The sequence below is a fragment of the Alligator sinensis genome, unplaced genomic scaffold, assembly GCF_000455745.1.
Source record: "Alligator sinensis unplaced genomic scaffold, ASM45574v1 scaffold760_1, whole genome shotgun sequence".
Lineage (NCBI taxonomy): Eukaryota > Metazoa > Chordata > Crocodylia > Alligatoridae > Alligator > Alligator sinensis.
The window spans coordinates 2,703,355-2,708,504 of record NW_005841989.1 but is presented as its reverse complement, the minus strand read 5'-3'; the positions used below and the strand labels follow the sequence as shown (position 1 = coordinate 2,708,504).

The window sequence follows — 5,150 nt, the reverse complement described above, 5'->3', positions numbered from 1 at the left end:
CGGGACCCCTGCCAGGTCCCATCCCCTGCCTCCTACCCCAGCTCCCCTGCCCCCCCGCCACTCTCCTAGCCTCCCCATGGCTGCCCCGCCCAACCCCAGCTCCTGGATGTTTTAAAAAAAAGCCCCCACTCACCAGTTGCTGCCAAGTGGGAGGCAATCTCCACTGCCCCGCATTGCCCCATGCTGCATGGGAGGATCTGTCATGAGCTCCCAGCCCCCCCATAGCTGCCCTGCCCACCTCAGCTTTTTTTAAAAAAAACCCAAAAACACCCTGGACACACCAGCTCCTGCAACGGCCTCTGGGGGCTTGTGGCAGAGACCCCCCATGCAGCATGGGGCAGTGGGGATCGCCTCCCCCACCCCGCAGCAGCCAGTGAGTGGGGGCTTTTTTTTAAGGGCTGTGATATGGGGTCGAGTGGGGCACCCATGGGGGGAGGCTGGGAGAGCAGGCAGGAGTTGGGGGGCTCATGGCAGAATCCCCCCCATGAGGCATGGGGCAGGGGGGGCAGCAGGGATCACCCCCTGCCTGGTAGGAGCCAGTGAGTGTGGGCTTTTTTCTCTCTCTCTCTCTCTCTCTCTCTCAAAAAGCTGGGAGCTGGGGTGTGTGGGGCTGGGAGAGGGGGTGGAGGATGGGGCCTGCGTGATTCGGAGATTTGGCCGATTTAGCAGCAGCCGAATCTCTGAATCAGATTCAGCCAAATCAATTCAGGACAGCGATTCGAATCACTGAATCAAATCACTGTCCCCTGAATCGGCCGAATCCGAAGCGAATACTAGCCACTTCGTGCAGACCTAATGCTGGGTGCCTCCAGCCTGAGCTGGGTTGTTCTAGCCCACCACCATAAAAAGTTGCCAGTCACTGTAGTAGATAGTATAGGGATCCTATGAACCCTCCTCCATAAGTGCTTTGGCCTTTTTCCCCTGTGAGTTTTCCCCGAAGTTGCAAGATGTGAATCAGCCCCATGAGTTTATCCTGAGCTCAGAATGTGTCGTACGGCCCCTGCCCCACACAGATCTCACCAGCTGGTGCCACCATTCGATGCAATAAACATAACCATGGCTCCTACCTCAGTCAGGTAGATGGGATATCGCTACACAGACTGTTCAGGGGCTTTCCTAGAACTGTGCAATCTGTCATCGGCCCCTCAAGGAAGCTGTAGGACAAGCTGTTGTCCTCCTGTAAAACAGGCAAGACAGCACGTTCTGGGAACAGCGAAGCAACATTGAGAAACCACTCAGCGAGACACCCTGAATCCTCTGGTGTCGCTCTGCTCACCTGTGTGTTGAAGTTCTCAATTCTCTGGGCAACTTCAGTCAGGCTGGGCACTGCAACCTTCTCCATCTTCACAACAAAACACTTCTTCCTGTCCAGGACACAAAATCCAATAAGACTCAATGCAGAGTGAGATTTACTGCACAAACCCCAGAACACTCAAATATTTGGTATATAAATGAACAGCAAAGCAGCAAATCCAGACTGCGTTGTTCCAAGCCTTGATTGCGATGTGCCAGGGAGAACAGCTGGAGGCTTGTGTGTATTGAGTTATGTGGTTGACAGTGCCTTATTTAGAGTTCAGCTTGTAATTACTGTCAACACATTTGTTAGTGTTCGTAGATTTGTAACTACTGTATTTTTAGTTTGTGTACTCACTTTAGAGTGAGTTCCTGCAGCTATGGTGTGTACAGGGAACTAAATTAATTAAACAAATTTAGCAGATAGTGAGGGTGTGCTTCTACACCTCAGGATGCAAAAAGCAGAACAGGGTTGGTCCTAAAATGTAGTGGGAGTGGAAAAGGGGATAGTCAAACAGAAGTATCTTAATCCTGGATCTGCTCTTGACTGAAATCACTCAGACCAAGCAGAGATTGCTTAAGTGAAAACAGAAGGTGTTTCTCCAAAATCTGCTTTGAAAAATCACAATATTATATATGGACTCTGAGGTCTTCACATCCTAGTTGTGTTTAAAACTCAAACCCTAGCAAATTTAAGGTCATGCACATCAGTGCTGTAAGGATTTATCACCCCCGGCTTTCAGATTCATTTGCTGTTTGAGTGGAGTGTGGACTATCTCTGGACTCATGTGTTTGTAGTCATACACAAGAGTTGAAGAGGTTTTGTTGCCTTGGATGTGAAAGGCAGCCACCATTTCCTGACTGCTCAACATCCCCATCTGCTGAATCACCTCCCCATTGCTTGTGCTGCTGGTGCTTTGAATGATCTGAGGGAAAACATTGCATACAGTGAAAGGTTTTCAGTGGGATCTCTCCTACCTGAAACACCAGCTTTGCAGCTAAGATTTCCAAGGGCAGGAATTTTGGAAAGTCCAGCCAATTATGTGGTTTACCAGCCTTGATGGTGCCTTTGATGACAGATTTTTCACTCAAAAGCTTGTGGCTGAAGTTCAGGAAATTTCAATGCTCAGGGGATAAATATCCCATTCTATATTCAGGAGAATGGAACTGGAACACCTGCCTTGAAATACACAGATAATGAAGATGGTCAAAAATCCATCCTAAGCCTCAGTGGTGCGTTGGGCTGGCAGGGTTAGACATGCCACCTTCTGTAATGAAAAGCATACAAGGTAGTGATGTGGCTGGCCTCCCACTTTGGCTCCCCAGCCTGAGAGGTCCAATACACACTGAAAGCTGAGTTGATGGGGTGACCTTCAGTGCCAAGTCCGGAGCACAGCTCATTCCTGTGGCTCTGTAGCAATATGCCTCTAGTTCTCCATTACTGCACCACAGAGATGGAAAACAGATTCCTCATTAACCTGTTTGAGTTTTCCTCTTCCAATGCAACCTGCATACTAACTGCAGATGTTTCCTCAGCCTGGCAAAGGGTATTTGTACCCAAAAACTTGCAAAGAAGAATTTTTCCAACTATTTGAGTCGGTTTAATAAAAGATATCAGATTTACCCAAAGAACCTTGTCTGCCTGTGTCCTTAGACCAACATGGCTACAACCTATACCCTTGACTCTATATTCTCTTTTCTAATGCCTTGACTTTAGCAGTGCCCTTCTGGGACATTAGGTAGAGCCCAAGGACATTTCCCAGTTGTGAACACCATGGTAATAAACAGTCTATGTTGGGCATGTCACACAGATCGACAAGAGTCATCAGCTGTCCTCCGAGTACTTTGCTTACCCTTTCAGTGTATTCCTGAGCGATACGGACTTAAATTAGAGTGGCTCCAATGAAGATAATGGCCAAGAGTATCACCACCACAGAAATCAGGATGGACAACTTCTTGGTTTTGTTAATCCTTGGCATGAGGTTGTAGGCCTGGGGAAGACACACATGAGAGTTTGATTCAATACCCAATGCTAAAGCTCCTATTCAGTTCTAGCAGCCGCTCCTGAACAAGGAGATCAGGGTTGCAAGGGCCATTTACCAGTTCACAGACACTAGTGACCCCTGCAAACTGAGAGAGCATGGGTACAGAAGGCAGCCCTGGGTTTTCCAGTGAGTTGGCTCATCTTTGGGGCTGTACCTTGGCCATGGTGAATCCTGGGGGCTTCACAGATAACCAGTTGTGACAGGGGTCCATCTCCAGGCCTGTGTAACATAGGCCTGACCCGCTGTACCCACCCACCTATCTCTTCTGCCATGCCTTGATGGAACAATAATTATGGTGTTACTCAAGTGAAACGCTGCCCATTTACTACCCCAATGCTAGGGGTCTCTACCCACTGCTCCAGACCTCTCCTACACGGTGGCCCACGCCTTGCAGATGTTATATAACTGTTGACCTGCACCCTAGGGCATTGGGTTAACTCACTCCCTGTTGCTGTGCCTCCTGGCACTGGGATCTGCCCCCTGTCTCCGTGCCTCCTGGCACTGTGCCCCGTGGTGCTGGGGTCTGATCGCCCCTACTGGCGCTGGGTCTTTGCACGGTAGTGTGCCCCAACGAGGCCTCCTCCTCCCCAAATAGCCTCAGCCTGGTCCACCAGATACAACAATAACATAAATATGAGCCCTTGGGCTATAACATAATACAAGTCATAAAAGCCACACTCTGGCTCCTTAAAACCTCAAACTGCTCCTCGCGCATTGAGCGCCCCACCGCAGCTCTGGCTACCTTATAGACCCCTACAGCTTCATTAGCCACAGCAACAGTCTGGCCAGCAGCCACAGCGTTGTTGGGTAGTTCTGCTGTGCAGGAGCTCTCTTCCCGTGGATGCTTGCCAGAGACCTCCTCCCGCCAGCCTTGGCCCTGGGGTTTATATGTGCCCAGAAGTCTATCCCTTTCCTGTCAGCTGACCAGCTTGGGTGGTTGGGCCATTAATTCCTACCTTCCTGGTGCTTCTTGTTCCTGTAGACTTGGGTCATAAAGGGGCAACTCTGCCTCTTAGTAACAGGGCTAGAGTTTCCTGTTACACCAGGGATCTGGGTTTTCCGTTTCCCACGGAAAAAAAAGGAGCAAACCGCAGATTTTGCCTTTTACCAGAAGCAAATGCAGATTTTTCATTTTACCAAAGAAACCCACAGATTTTGTCATTTTGCAATAGGCTTTCTGGAGGCTGCCAGAGTTCCAGCCTGAAGGAAGCAAGGATGGAGCAGGAGGAACGCAGCCAGACATGCGCGTAGCCCCAGTCAGCCTGCAGAGCAGCTCCAGGAGGTAAGCTGAGTGCAGGGAAGAGGGCAGGACTGGGGCTGCTGCCCACCTGGGTGGGGCTTGGGACCTGGAGCCCAGGGCCTGGGGCTGCAATGCATGGCTTCAGAGCCCCAGCAAGGAGCAGGAGTGGCTCGTCCAGTGAAGAGGGGAGCAGGGAGTGGGGAGAGGGAGGGGAGGGGGAGGGCCAGCTCCCCACTGCTGGGTGCACTCCCAGGGAGCAGGGGGGACCCGTGCCCCCCAGATCTGTACAGGTGCAAGCTGTGGGCTCAAGCTCCCACCCTGCTTCCCTCCCCTGGGGCCTGGCGGGCACAACCCAGAGCAGAAGGGTAGAGCAGAGTTGCCAGGGATCTCTGCACCACTGCTCACTCCCGCCGCTGCCCTGGTAACGCACCTCCAGCACCTGCTGCTGCTTTGAGGGGCACAGCCCTGTGTGCAGGGGGCATGTCATCAGGGCAGCAGGGGGGCAACAAGTGGAGAGGAGGTTCTCTGTGTGGCTCCTCTGCTGCCTGCCTTGCTGAGGCATTGGGGAGGGG

The 5,150-nt window shown here is 51.5% G+C and overlaps 1 long non-coding RNA gene across 1 annotated transcript in view; it reads right to left on the bottom strand.

Moving 5' to 3' along the window:
* The window catches only part of LOC102383533, a 9,552-nt gene extending 6,273 nt beyond the window's left edge, over positions 1–3,279 (bottom strand). Inside the window, exons 1-4 of the long non-coding RNA XR_323547.2 lie at positions 3,147–3,279; positions 2,272–2,473; positions 1,277–1,364; positions 1,068–1,177 (exon numbers count right to left, since the gene is read on the bottom strand). This is a non-coding gene — a long non-coding RNA (uncharacterized LOC102383533). The remainder of the gene's footprint in view (positions 1–1,067; positions 1,178–1,276; positions 1,365–2,271; positions 2,474–3,146) is intronic.
* Positions 3,280–5,150: the final 1,871 nt, after the last annotated feature.